Consider the following 16,250-nt stretch of genomic DNA (forward strand, 5'->3'; position numbering starts at 1 on the left):
TCTATCTATCTATCTATCTATCTATCTATCTATCTATCTATCTATCTGTCTTTCCGTCTGTCCATCCGTCCATCCATCTGTCTGTCTATCTATCTGTTTATTCTCTTTTCAAATCCTACAGCCAATGGTACTCTTTAACTGTAGTTGCAATCTTTTGGGAAAAAAAATCTTGCATAGGGTCATAAACTGCTGCTGTTATAAATAGTATCATTAACATTGACTGATATTTCTACCATTGATTAATGACAGTGATTTTTTTTTTTTTTTTTTACTACTAGAGGGTTTTTGTTTTGTTTTGTTTTCCTTTAATTTAAAAAATGACTGACGATTTGATGAAGTTCTCCCCACCTGGGTATTGATATCAATGGAGAATCCCAACTACAGGTCCCTGCTGTAAATGAGTGGGGAACACAGAAGGAAAGGGTGGGGCATTAAACATTATCTCAGCCTAAATGCTAATGTTTTTCAACACCTCTTGAAAAACTGACCTTGAAAGTCACAACTAAACATTTTATGGAACTTTTCATGTTTTACAATATTTGTCTTTCAAAAATGTTGTGACATACAAATGTATAGGTGATAATTGATTAAATGCCTTTCACTCACAGGGATTTCAGTTTGATTCCCTACAAGCAAAATCGTCAACCGCTGACACTATTAAGGATACTCGGCTGAGTTTGCAGACAGAAAACAAGCATAACAGCTCTCTGCGAAGCTCCACACAGCTGAGGATCGAAACAGATGCAGAGACCCACGGCCAAATATTAGGTGCAGTGGAGTTTGGGGAGTCTTGTGGAAGAGTTTGGGAAAGGATAGAGGGACCCAGAGGGGAAAAGACCTCCACAAGGAGTCCAACAGAATCAACTAACTGAAGACCATTGGGACTCACAGAGACTGAAACAGCAACCATGGACAGGACCGAGGCTCCCTACACATATGTAGCTAATAGGCAGCTTGGTTTTCAGAGGACCCCTAACAGCTAGAGTAGGTGCTGTCTCTGGCATGGACTCTATTGCCTGCTTTTGGATCACTTTCCCCTAGCCTGGGATGCTTTGTTGGACCTCACTGGAAGAGGATGGGCTTAATCTTAAACATGACTTGATAAGCCTGGGTGGGGCATCTTCTGGGATAGTTTGTTCTACCACATAGAAGCTAGTTAATAACTTTTAGATAGAACAGGTTTTCCTTTGGTGCCTGAGAATCCTTGAATAGCTCCAGCACAGTGGCTAGAAGCAACAGTAGCAAATCATATGGTCAGATGTTAGAAGTTTCAGACTGACCTTACCTCTTGATATCTTCAGAGGGAAAGGGAAAAGGACTAACTATTGAATTGACTACCAATGGAGAGTGATGGAATCCATCATGCTCATATAATGAAGCTTCCACACAAACTAAAACATAAATGGTTCCATGAGAAACAGAGAAACACTTTAAGTACCCTACAGCTAGGGAAATCTCAAGGAAAACACACTCATACACACACATCATAGCGTGGTATTCTGAAATATTAGGTGTGAGTAAAGTGGAGACAACTTTCTTTTTAAATATACCTACTTATAATTCTAGAACTATTATCTAAGTTCAACAAGTTTTAGAACTACTAAAGTATCAACCTGTAAAACAGAAAAAAAAATCAAGTAGACCAAAACTTGTAATTGTAGTGTTTCCTTTAAAAGACAAAAAAACCAATAAACTATAAATACAAAATCTATTGATCTATACATTTATTAAAATACTTTAAAATGTATGAGTACTTTCAGAATCTCACACATGTTTTTATCATATCAACTTCCCTCTCCTATCTCTCCAAATTGACCCACTTCCCTTCTCACTCAACTTTGCATTGTTTCCCCCAACTAAGCCAATTTGTGCTACCCAAATATTCTTTCGTACGTTCACTTTCATTAGAGTGTGGGCAATTCATCATGGCTACGCTCTTAGAAAGAGATGACCTTTTTATTCTCCCAGAACCTAAAATTGCCAGTGCTGCCTCAGCTCAGGGTGGAGATGTTTGCCTTAAGCAAGCAGGCTTTCCATGGTAAGATTTGGGCTTGAGGTCTTGTGAACGTAGTCATAACAGCTGAGCATTTCTAGGTATAGTTTCCTTTCTATGTCTAGAAAACACTGTTTCCTTGCAGCCACCAACCACTTTTATCTCTAGTGCTCTTTCTAACGCCTCTTCCAAAGGTTTTGGAATGTGGAATATATGTTCCATTTAAGGCTCAACATTGTACAACCTCTTAGTTTCTAAACTTTGGCCAGTTGTTTATTTCTATGTTGACTACTATCTAATATAGCATAGGAGGCTCTATAATAAGGGCTGACAGTTGTATTTATCTATGGGTGTATTACTTCCTCTTCCATTTTCACAAAATGTCACACCATTTTTCCTCACATCAAATTAATTTATGCTGACCGAATATAACTGTGTTTGTGGCCTTGCACTGGAGTAGTGAAACATAGCTCCTAGCAAGGCATAAAGAATATCAGTTAGATTAGATTTATTAATAAACACAATGTTTTCAAATGATGATGGGTTTATTGAGATACAATCTCATCAGATATTGAAAACATATATATGTGTGTGTGTGTAATATTCCAAATTTGATATCCAGTATTTAAACACAAAGTCATGTAATTCAACAAAAATAAGAAAACATTTCAACATGCAGAACTCTCTAATTTCTCATTGACAAATATTAAAAAAAAAAAATCAGTGAACTCAGCAATGACGGGAGCTACACTCACACACACTAACACACACACATATTCACACACACCACACACACATTCTCAGTCACACACCCACTCACATGCCCAACACACAGACTCACACATATACATACATGCATACATACACACACAACTAAGTCACACATACACTCACATACCTCCCACATACTCACATATATACATGCATGCATACACACACACACACACACACACACACACACACACACACACACTGGTCAGAAAGGAAGCCAGGCCTCTTCTTAGACACTTTCCATATCAAAATAAAATAATTTTGAAGACATCTATGTTTTTAAAAACAAATGAAAATATAAAAAAAATAGCATTCTAAAGTTAAATGAGAGATCTCCGTGGACAAATGTGAAAAATGAAGAATGGTAAGGTAGGTTAGAAAGAGGTGAGAAAATTTATCATGAAACATTTCACTTCTTGGTATAATCCAGTTGTGAGGAACAGAGAAACAGTGAGGGACTCTCAATAACCCCGATAACCTCGTGCACTTGAAAAAAAATTACCTGACCTGTTGTTACACCGTGTGCTAACATCAAAGATGCTGCATATATGGACTCATTTTGTCGCATTTATAAGGTCCACGTGTAGGAAGGCCACAAGCAGACTTCCTTCAGGATATAGAAACCAGAGTAATGTATGTTATAAGCCTAGTTATCAATTCCACTCAGAGGTTAAACGACGGCCAAACTCTTAAACCCATTAGAGTTGTGTGATTAAGTCTAAGGAGAACATCTGATTCTAAGGGATAGCTTTAGAGGGGAAGCATCAGTAATTTATGGAGAAAGAATCCTAAATTGTCAATTAACACATCTATGATCTCAGATAGTAGATGACAAAGGAAGCCATTGGGGTTTATTCCTAGACTTTTTCCAGACTTTTTTTTTTTTTTCTATGTACAAATTTGGGTCAGTCTAGGTCTGATCAGTCAAAGATAAACATGATCACCATCCAAGTTTCCAGTCAGTCATTGTGACATTTTAGTAGTTAAGTGAATGTGGCATAGCTGCTTAGCTCACCTCACGTTGAGAGGATTAGATCAGGTGGGCATGCCATAGATATAAATTCAGATAACCAAGAACAGCTTGGGGTTTTATTTAGCAGATCTGGTGTTGGTTTCCATTTTCCCTTTTTCCAGTGTAACAATACATTCTCCTAAAAAGAACAAGTAATATTTGAGAATATTCATATATAGCTAGTTTTAATTTTATCCCAGGGCTTATAGATCTTTCAAATTTTTCTGGAGTTAATAAATATGACCCGTGATCATAAGAACATTATCATTTATACTAGCTTGAAATTACACATAAAAGGATGATGCACCAAAGGTTGCTAAAGTAGAAGCAATATCCAGAATGTTGTCTCTAAGGTGTAGACAGAGCTCACAAGCATGCCTTAGATCTGGCTGTAAGACATTTTTGACCTTATAGCATGAAGCAACTCATGCTTCATCTCACTGAAAAGTGTAACAAAGTTATAGACATTCTATCAATTTGAATGAACATTAAGAATTATCTATAACATTCCATATTGCACTTAAAAGCAACAAATTTTAAAACATAATATTAAAATACAAGAAAAATAAGACATTTATTCAGTCATGTGAAGAATTCATTAAGGTATATTCTGGCACCTCTGGAAGAAATATTAAGTGCTTATGTAGTATGTAAAGCATGTTAATAAGTAATTGTCAGCAACTGTGTGTCTATCTTCAAGAAAAATTGGCCTGTGGTAGCTCAGTAACCAAGTAGTTTTCCAAAGTAAGGGGAACACGGACTATTTCTAACAGGATCTCAAGGGCAGGCTGTTTGACACCCCCCCCCCAGGGGAGGAGCAGTCTGTTAGGCCACAGAGGAGGACTTTGCAGCCAGCCCTGAAGATACCTGATAAAACAGGGTCAGATGAAAGGGGAGGAGGTCCTCCCCTATCAGGGGACTTGGAAAGGGGCAGGGAGGAGACCAGGGAGGGAGTGTGGGGTTGGGGAGGGAATGAGGGAGCGGGATACAGCTGGGACACAGAGTTAACAAAATGTAACTAAAAAGAAAAATTTTATATATATATATATATATATATATATATATATATATATATATATATATATAAAATTCTCCATCAAAGCTCTTTATTTCTCAAAGATATTAGAAGTATATAATGAAGATATTTCTTGACACCTGAAATTATTGTATGCTTAATGCTGTGTAATCTGCAGCTTGTTCTCTGGTGGTTCTGAAATCGCATATCAAATCAGCATTCTCTCTCTCTCTCTCTCTCTCTCTCTCCGGACTTTCAAAACAGAGTTTCTCTGTGTAGTCCTAAGCTCTCTTTGTAGACCAGGCTTGCCTCAAACTCACAGAGATTTCTCTGTCTCTGCCTCCCAAATGCTGGGATTAAAGGCATACACCACCACCACCAAGCTAGGTCAGCATTTTCAAGTCATTATGTGGATATATTCTGAATAAAAAATAATTGAATTAAAACAAATTAATTTAATATAAATGCTTATAATAATATTCTAAAAAGCATTAATTATGATGGCATGTTGTTGAGAAATAAAACATTCTGAGAGACCAGTGGCACAGGGGAAAGTAATCAGAAGCAGCGTGAACACAAAAAAAGTTTGGATGACACAAAGAAAGAATTGTGGAGTCATAGAGGAGATGATGCCATCTTAATGAATGTCACATGGCTATTGGATAATCTCATGGTATAAGAGAACAAAACTTGAACTTGCCCCATCTATATGTTAAAATGTGAGGGATACATACACACATGTATGTAAGTATACATACGTGCATATATATATGTCTCACACTGTCAGCCCTCTAAGCAAAGAAGGACTGGACATTCAAATAAGCCAGGGAATAGAACTTTAACCTATAACAAAAATCAATCCATAGAAACAAACATTGAAGAGATAAAGATTAAGCAGTTGAGAGAATAATGTTAAATAGGATATTTTAAATATATCATCTCTGTTCAAGAGGAAAACCACAAGATGAAATGAAGACTAAAGAAACATAATATGTAAAAGAGGACTCTCTTTAAGTTGCTAAATAAGCTTGAGAGCAGATGATACACTGGACGAGATTACAGGTAGAATGGATGCTTCTGCAAGGGAGATGAATCTCTTAGAGCTACTCTTGCTAGAATGGAATATCATGACCAAACGCAAGCTGGAAAGGGAAGAATTTATTGGTTTTATACTTCCACGTTGTAGTCCATTACTGAAGGGAAACACAAACAGCTGTAGGAAACTGGAGACAGGAACTGAAGCAGAGACCATGAAAAAGTGTTGCTTATTGCCTTACTCTTCATGGCTTGCTCAGCCTGCTTTCTTGTAGAACACAGGACCATCAATCAGCTTGGAAGGTTTTCTCACCCGCAACGACCTGGGTCCTTTCTCATCAATCACTAATTACAAAAATATCTTGCAATCTGATCTTTTGGAGGCATTTTCTCAATTGAGACTCCCTCCTTTCAGATGTCTTTAGCTTGTGTCAAGTTGACATAAAACTATCCATCACAATGAAAAAAAAAAAAAAGAACATATTTCTACGGTCTTTGTAGAAAGAAAACTATTTGGGGAAGAAAGGAGGAAGAAAATAGGTGTGGTCAGAGAACATGATTCCTATGGCTATTGTATGCTAGAAAATAGTGAGGCTGAAGAGAGTAACTAGCTTCATCAATACAGTGTGTGACAACAGATGAGGCTCATGGCTTTCCTTACATGACTAACTTATACCTTTCTAGTTAGTGACTGACTGACAGAACTAGGCTTCAGACCCACTTCTTGCCAACTTCAAAGACATTTTCTCTTCAAAGGAAAAGTCTTTTTCCTTTTGAAAATGTAAAACAGAAAAGACAGAGAAGTAATTAAATTTGACTTTCAGAGACTTGAAGTAGAAGTTACAGATTTAGATTTCACTACTATTTTAGAATCAAAACTTCATCATCTACATAAATTCATATAAGAAACTGAAGTTCCATGCCAAGGGGCAAGATGGCCATTCTAAAGCCATAAGTGCCTGTACATTATTATTGTAGTCATCATAACTTGCTAAATCAAAATTTAGGTAGCTAAATTTTGTTGTGTCTAAACATGTCCAACCAGTGTGTGTGTGTGTGTGTGTATGTGTGTGTGTGTGTGTAAATATATATGTGTGTGTATTTGTATATATATATAAGACTGAGGACAATCAATATTGTCTCTGCTATGATGATTATGGCCTTGATTCCTTCCTTCTTCCCTTCCTATCTCCCTTCCTTCCTTTTCTTCCTTCTTTCCTTCTCATTCCTCCTCCTTCCCCTTCTTTTCCTCGTCCTCGTCCTTTCCCTCCTCCTACTACTCTCTCTTCTCCTCCTCTTCTATGAGTCAATATCCCTTCCTAAACTCCTCAAGTAGGTGAAGCAGCCTGGCAGTGAATTACAAGAATTGGTCTCCATCTCTCAGCACTGTGATTGCAACTGCATACCATCACTTGAATTCTGGGGAGTGAACATGTGTCCTCATATTTTTAATGCAAACATTTTACCAACTGAGCTATCTTTCAATCCCAACTCTTTTGAAAGCATCAAGTTACACATTATAACATAGAAAAGTTTATTCTTGAGAATGTCTTAATAGAATTAGTACCTAAATTACTAATCACAAGAACTCTTATAGTTTTTTTCTTTTTTTATTTGTTATTGGAACTTAGTCATAGCTACCTTTGGCTATGTTAGACATGCCTGTCTGTATAACTTTTCATAGCATATATTTGGAAATTTGTGTTTATATCTGATAGTTGTATCATAGTAAGTTATTCTTTCAGTTTTATAAATAGCCTTTTTCAGGGACCTTGGCCAGTGACTATTCCAAATGAATAAAAGATCCTGACTTTTGACTTGAAAAGAGCAGAAAAAGCCAATGAGGATTTTCTAATGAGGAAGCTATTGAGACACTTCTTTAAATAGGATCATAGGTCACTGTTTAAGACAAATATATGGTTGTTCAGTCTATTTTCTTTCAGTACTGTCTGTAGACAACAGTTTATTAATTTTAAAACAATAATGTCCTTTAAATTTTCATGATTCATCTTATATAGCTTTTTAATTTTTTTTAAATATTATAACTCAAGTAAAATTTAAGAAACAGTTTGGGAGAATTATTTCCATCTTCTTTCCCAAGGTAAAATTATGTTTCAGTAGAACAACCAGGATAAAACTGATATAATTTACTCATCTTATTTGACTGTCTCCATGCTTGTTCATGTTTTTCATATTTATTTATATGCAAATTTCTCATGTACCTAGGTTCATGTGCTCATCACCACAATAATTTCACAGAATGATGTCACTGGAAAATGACATTTTTTAATTTTATCATATATTAATCTTATATTTCCCTGTAATTTCTCTTTCCCTGTGCCTAAACTCTGACAGCCATTTTATCTTTATAATGTCATCCCTTTGGGAATATGCAAATGGAGTCATCTTGCATATAACCTTTGAGATTGGTTCTTTTCACTCAGCACAGTTTCCTGGAGCCTTGCCCAAGAAGATGAAGGAAATCAATTGTTTGTTTGTTTTTTCATTGTCAAGTGGTATTTCATGACAAGTCCACTAATTTGTTTAACTCTTAGCCTTCTGAACAACACCTGGCTTATTTCCAGTTTTGGACTCTTATGAATCAAGCTCCTATGAACATTCATGTGTAAGTTTTAATGTGAACATAAATTTTCATTTCTCTGGGATAAATGCCCAAGTGCATAATTGCTATATCATATGGCAATTATATGTTTAGTTTTATAAGAAACCAGCCAACTGTTTTCTAGGGAAGCATATTGCTTCTATATCAATTAAAATAGTATTTTCTGCATTGATTGTGATTTAGTTTTCTTCTCTAATTAATACACACATTCATGTAACAAATATTTTTTGATTGCATACTATGGTTTTATCACAGGTCAAGGACTGAGGTTGTCCTGAAGAGAAGACATTTTTTTTCTTAGCTTGTTATATATAAGAAAAAGATACCAATAAGTGCATCAATGAAGAGTATCCTGATCAAATTTGGAAGTGCAAATGGTACAGGTTTTCTTAGCTTAGCTGATACCGAAGAGGCATGTTGACTAAGGTAAATGGGGAAGATTATTAAAATGTGATAGCATGTAGGCTTGGAACTGCAAGGGAGGAGATTTCTAACCAGAGAAAGATGTAGGCAAGAGGAGGAAGTAGCCAGTGTACAGCTATTGGACGTTGTTTGTAGCAATCTCCTCAAAAATTAAACATTCCACCTTAGAGAAGGAAGGCTCAGTAAGACTCATGATGCTCTAAAAAGATTCTCCTTAAAACTCACAAAGCAAAACACTCTTTCATCAGCTCCAGAAAGGGACTACATATGCGATGTCCCTCCCTCTTCCGGTTTATACTAACAGTAAAGACTACAGGGAACCCTCCCGGAGAAAACAGGCTGCCTAGAAGAGTCTCAGACCATTTAATCTGACTGGAAGACATGTTGAAACTAGCCAAGTCACTTGTAAAAGATACTCTCTAATCAGCTGAGCCGCCTGCAAGTCATTTTGTGAGTTCTGGGTTGCACTGGCCTTCACTCTGTTTGTGTGGTCTATGTTAACTCAACTACTACCCATTCCTGATCCTGTAAGTAAACCTCCACTCATATTCTTGGAAGTCACCCATAAAAAACTCATGGCTCACCAAGCTGGACTCTGGTAGAAGCTTAGTTTGTCAGTTTCGTATTTGGGGAGAGTGTGAACTTGTTCATGTCTTCACAGAAATACTATTACCCAACAGATATAAGTGACAGATACAAAACTGTTTACTAGTCTGTAGACTAGATGGAAGAAGAAGTATAGCTAGAGACAGGCATTCTACAGAAGAGGGAAAACCATGAAAAGGAGATGAGGAGGCAGATGTGTCTCTCATTACTAACTGCCTTTATATATCAAAGAAGAAATTGAGTTTGCAACCTGTTTTATTTTTTTAATTTTTCTCATTTAAAATTTTTCATACAATATGCTTTTACTATGTGTTTATTTCTGAATTCCGACCAGATCCTCTCCACCTATCTACCAATCCAACTTCATATTCTTTCCATCTCTCCCAATCAAAAACCCAAAACCAAACCAAAAATAAAAAAATCAAAACAAGCAAACAACAAAAAAACCTAATAAGACAAAAAATATCCAAACAAAACATAAAAATACCATTTTTAAAAAATGGAATAATTTTTGCATTATCCAGCTGTTTTTGAACATGGGCTTGCTCTGGAGTATGGTAGATATGCCCAGTGACATTCCAATGAAGAAAAATTTATTGCTTTTTATTATTTAAAAACATAATATAATTACATAACTCTCTTCCCATGCACATCCGAAATATGTAAATATAACCTGCTCTGTCCACGCAATGTCACCTGTAAACCTACAAACTCACTGCCAGTCCCTTATTATTAGATAAACAATTGGTTTGGTTTTCCCTGGAAAAATCATTTTTCATGCACTCAACATCTCCCAGTCACCTGTACTTTGTTTAAGGTTGAGGCCCTGCAAATATCTCTCCTTCAATACCAGCATATCCATTGATGTCTGTGCTGTGTAGGTCTTCTTTAAGCAGTTATGTGGCTAAACAAGCAAAAGTTCTAAATACATTCCAACTGTTTATTACTTTTTTGCAGTTTTAAATTTATTTATTTTTTTTATTAATCACAGTTTATTCACTTTGTATCCCAGCTTAGCCCCCTCCTACATTTCTTCCCAATACCACCTTCCCTCTACCTTCTCCTCTCATGCCCCTCCCCAGTCCACGGATAGGGGAGGAAGACCTCCCCTTCAATCTGACCCTAGTCTATCAGGCTTCATCAGGACTGGCTGCATTGTCTTCCTCTGTGGCCTGGTAAGGCTGTTCCTCATTCAGGAAGAAGTGATCAAAGAACCAGCCACTGAGATCATGTTAGAGACAGTCCCTGTTCCCTTTACTAGGGTACCCAATTGGATAATGAGCTGCCATGGGCTACATCTATGCAGGGGTTCTAGGTTATGTCCATGAATAGTCCTTGGTTGGAGTATCAGTCTCAAAAATACCCGTGGGCCCAGATATGATGGTTCTGTTGCTCTCCTTGTAGAGCTCCTATCTGTTCCAGATCTTTCTGTCTCCCCTTCTTTCATAAGATTCCCTGAACTCTTCCCAAAGTTTGGCTATGAGTCTCAGCATCTGCTTTGATACCTTGCTGGGTAAGGTCTTTTAGAGGCCCTCTGTGGTAGGCTCCTGTCCTGTTCCCTGTTTTCTCCGTTTTCTGATGTCCAACCCATTTGCCTTTCTCAGTGAGGATTGAGCATCTTACCGAGGGTCCTCCTTCTTGATTATTTCTTTAGGTGTACAGATTTTAGTAAGTTTATCCTATATCATATGTCTAATATCCACTTATAAGTGAGTATATACCCTGTGTGTCTTTCTGCTTCTGGGATACGATACTTCACTCAGGATGATCTTCTTTAGTTCCCTTCATTAGCCTGCAATTTTCATGAATTTCACGCTTTTAATTGCTGAGTAGTATTTCATTGTATAAATGAACCACAATTTCTGTATTCATTCCTAAATTGAGGGACATCTGGGTTGTTCCAGATTCTGGCTATTACAAATAAAGCTGCTACTAACATGGTTGAGCTAATGTCCTTGTTGTGTACTTGAGCATTTTTTGGATATATGCCTAGGAATGTTACAGCTGGATCTTGGGGAAGCACTATTCCTAATTGTCTGAGGAAGCGCCAGATTGATTTCCAAAATGGTTATATGAGTTTACATTCCCACCAGCAATGGAGGAGGGTTCCCCTTTCTCCACATCCTCTCCAGCATGTGTGGTCCCTTGATTTTTTGATCTTAGCCATTCTGATGGTTGTAAGGTAAAATCTCAGGGTTGTTTTGATTTGCATCTTCCTGATGGCTATGGATGTTGAACATCTCTTTAATTGTTTCTCTGCCATTCTATATTCCTCTACAGAGAATTCTCTGTTTAGCTCATGACATTTGCAGGCAAATGCTGGGATCTAGAAAAGATCGTTCTGAGTGAGGTATCCCAGAAGGAGAAAGACACACATGGTATATACTCAATTATAAGTGGGCACTAGACCTATAAGATAAGATAAACATTCAGAAATCTGTATACCTAAAGAAGATAAACAAACCCTCACTTAGAAAGGCAAATGGGATGGATATTGGATGTAGGAGAAAACAAGTAACAGGACAGGAGGCTACCACTGAGGGCCTCTGAAAGTCTCTATCTAGCAATGTATCAAAGCATATCCTGAAACTCATAACCAAACCTTTGGCAGAGTGCAGGGAATCATATGAAAGAAATGGGAGTTAGTATGACCTGGAGAGGACAAGAGCTCTACAAGGACCAAATATGTCTGGGCACAGGGGTCTTTTGTGAGACTGTATCTCCAACCAAGGACCATGTATGAATATAACCTTGAGCCCCTGCTCGGATGTAGCCCATGGTAACTCAGTATCCAAGTGGGTACCCTAGTAAGGGGAACAGTGACCATTTTTGACATGAACTCAATGGCTGGCTCTTTGACCTCCCCCTCCCCCCCTGGGAGGAGCAGCCCTGCTAGGCCACAGAGGAGGACTTTGCAGCCAGTCATGAACATACCTGATAAACTAGGTTCAGATGAAGGGGGAGGAGCCCTGTCAGTGGGCTTGGAAAGGGGTGAGGAGAAGATGAGGGAGGGATGGTGGGAGTGGGAGGGAATGAGGGAATGGCATAAAGCTGGGATACAAAGCTAATAAACTGTACCTAATATTAAAAAATAAAAATAAAAAATTAATTAAATTGTTTATTTACTTATTTATTTATTATAATTTATTAACTTTGAATACCAGGTATAGCCCCCTCCCTCATTTCCTCCCAGTCCCACCCTCTCTTCCTATTCCCTTTCCCTAGTCATCTTCTATGTGACACTAGCCTATCAGGCCTCATCAGTCTGGCTACATCATCTTCCTCTGTGGCCTGGCAAGGCTGCACCCCCCCTCCTGGGGGAGGTGATCAAAGAGCTGGCCACTGAGTCCATGTCAGAGACTTCCCCTGATCCCCTTACTAGGGACCTACTTGGAAACTGAGCAGCCTATGGGTTCCCACTGAAAAGGGGGTCTAAGTCCTCTCCTCGCATGGTCCTTGGTTGGTGTATTGGTCTCTGAAGAGCTTGACCAAAAGACTTAATCTGTTGATCTTGAAAAAAACAATAGTGTTTCTGAATATACCAGCTCCTCTGCATATTGCTAAAATTTTGAATGTGTTTATTAAGCATAGAAATGTTAAGGAGACCAGATTATCCAAATAAATGAACCCTCTCTCTCTGTCTTTCTCTCTCTCTCTCTCTGACACACACACAGGGGGGAAAGGGAGAGAGAAAGGTGAATTTCTTATTGACTTAAAATATTTAGCATTTTTCTGCAAACATACAGACCAACTGCTAATCACACAGCTGTGATTACTATGATCAATGTTAATTTACCCTAAACCAGGTTTGATTATTGTTGTTTATCTAAAAACAACACATGCAAAGGGGCTCCCTGTTTGAAAACATCCCTATAGTCTTGGCGGAATAGGAATTAAAACAGATTTCGAGATAAACACAAACAATCTCCTGTCCTAGTTCACATCTGATCCACAGTAAAGCTAAGGAAAGGAAAACTGTTTCAGGATTTAGTTTGAAAAAGACACAATTTAAAATGTTTCCACTTCTTTGTACCTATCCCCACATACATTGAAATTCATTGAGTCAGTGATAAACTTCTTTTTAATGATAATCCTTTTTACTCATCCATATGGATGTAAATCAAATATTTCCCCAAACTATAAACAATGAAAAACATAGTGTTGATACAGTAAATCAGTAAATACAGTAAATCAGAAAATATAACTTGCATTAGAACAACTTCACAAGAGTCGATTGAGGTGATTCAATCAAATTAGAAGTATTTCTAGCTATCATACATTGGGAATATCCTTAACATCTTAAAGTGTTGTATGGCATACAGATATTAGCAACTAGAATTTATAGGATCTGCCCTTAAATTGTAAAACAAGCTATAAAATGGCTAAAGAGTAACCTAACTCATGGATAATTACCTTATATGTTGAAGGATTAAAATATCCAAATGAAAGACAGAGCGAGACGGTCTTTTATATACTTTTAAGGAAATCAAGTGAGGCTTGTTGAAAGTTTTCCTGAGGGTATTTGTCACATCTGTTCTCAAGCATACTAGTTTGCCTTAAGTGGTAAAGAAAGACACAGTCACATTTCTAATCAAGGGAAAAATTATATTTCTAAAAGGGAGTTAGTATTTCCTGGAGCACTTTGCTTGCTATATTGAATAAGCATGTCACCAAACCTGAGCTATCGTAGGCAGCATAGACAGGGATCATTAGAGCAAAACATTTAGAAAACCAAAAAGTGGTTGCTGGAAAAGGATGGAGGAATTGCCAAAAGAACTAGTTTATTGATGGGGCAGGAGGAGCCTATTGTTTCCATGACCACTTCTTCCTACGTGGAATATTGTTTTCAGTTCATACCTTTTCTTTGGTATAATTTTCAAAAATTAGGAAAATGCTAGTCTATAGCCTTCATGTCTCCATTTCTTCACAGGAAAGGGCACTTGTCAATGGGCACAGCCCATCACACTTCTCCTAATGTCACAAAAGGGTTTGATGGTAATGGACAGGGAGAACAATTCAAAGCATCAGACCTTGGAGACCTAGACCTTCAGAGAAAAGGGAAGTCAAAGAAGGAGTGTGGGAAGGGAACATGGATACGCCTGCGTGGGATGTCAGGATGAAACTGATTTCTGGGTGTGTGAACACAGAAGGGAAAAGAACGCTCGCTGTCTTGGTAGGCATAAAACAAAGAAGGTCAGCTGAATAAATAAGCAAACCAGGAGATATGATTGAGATCATCTCATGGACTCTTTAAAAGGACTGTCCAAATTAGTATCTCTTAGGATCCCTATACTCCTCATCCTTTTCTATAAAAATATTTTCCTGAAACTTCATTGAAATTAGACTTGTGTGTGTGTGTGTGTGTGTGTGTGTGTGTTGGGGGGGGGTGTTTTGTGTTTCTGTGTCGAAGTCCTAAGTTGACTAGAAGTGATTTTTTTTTGGTAGAAAATTTCCTTATTTTAATTACAAAGTTCCTATTTCTTTTCATTTTCCTTTCAAAATTTTTCTTCTAAAAATCAATGAGTACTTTACGGTGGTGACATTAACGTAGATAAGTAAGGCCACATGTAGCTGGAGCGATTAGTGTTCTCTTTTTCAACACAATATATTTTAACCATGCCTTTCCCTTTCCAAACTCCTCCCAGATCCCACCTCCACCTCTCTCACATAGAAAGGAGAAACTAATTTAACCATGACTCACATGAGAAACTGCAAACATTTACAAGATAAAAGCCAATGTCTTAATAGAAATAATGAATATAATAAATAATTTCTAATGTTTTGGGGAGTGATATTATTTCTCATGAAAAGATGCTATTTTGAATATTTAGCAACCAGAGAATCAGGGAGAAAGGCTCACTCAAGATCAACCTTTCATATTCCTTCCCTCCTACACTCCCCGCTTTCTTTCTTTCTGGATTGCCTTTGGCAAGATTCATTTGAAATCTTGTTTTTAATAACTCTTAGAGCTAAAAAGAATGTTAGTTAGAAAAATGTTAAACACATATCACATCCAAACAAAATTAAAATACATGAAGCAGTTAATTAAATTGAGCAAATAATAAAAAATAAAACAATATGTTTTATATCTGATAAGAATTAGTTAAAATAGTTGCAAAACATTATGTAAAGATGTTATTATGTATAATTATATATTTATAGACATATATGTTCAAGAAGCTCAAGGTGTTTAAGGATATACATTGAACAAGTGATAGTCTATAAGATTATATTCATATAACAATGATCACTTTTCAAACTATATGGTTGTAGATTTAATTTTTATAATGTTCATGATTATTATGCATTATGAAACAAATGATTTTAATTGGATAATACAATGACACCTATAGAATACATCAATAAGAAAAAGTAAACCCAAACTGAAAAACCCAAACCCAATCTGAAACTTTATGTGTGTATGCGCATAGGTGAACGTAGGTGTGAAAATGTGTGTATGAGTGTGTGTGTGTGTGTGTGTTTAGGATACTCTGCGTGTATGTACGAGAATATGTGTGTATGAAAATGTGTGTGTGTGAGTGTGTACATGTGTGAGAATATGTTAGTGTGTACGTGCATGTGGGGAGGGTGCTAGAGTGAGAAAGAGACAGAGATGAACAAAGCTGATGATAAACTTCCCTATGTTCTTGAAAGCTCTGGTTTTGTAACAAGGTTTGTGTGATGCTGGGAAAGACTGATGTTTTATCTGTCATTTCCTTTCCTATAATGTCATTGGAATGTGGCTTAGATACTTTGGAGAAAATTTATTTAT

This window comes from Psammomys obesus, unplaced genomic scaffold (assembly GCF_907164565.1).
Source record: "Psammomys obesus unplaced genomic scaffold, mPsaObe1.curated_primary_1811, whole genome shotgun sequence".
NCBI classification, from domain to species: domain Eukaryota; kingdom Metazoa; phylum Chordata; class Mammalia; order Rodentia; family Muridae; genus Psammomys; species Psammomys obesus.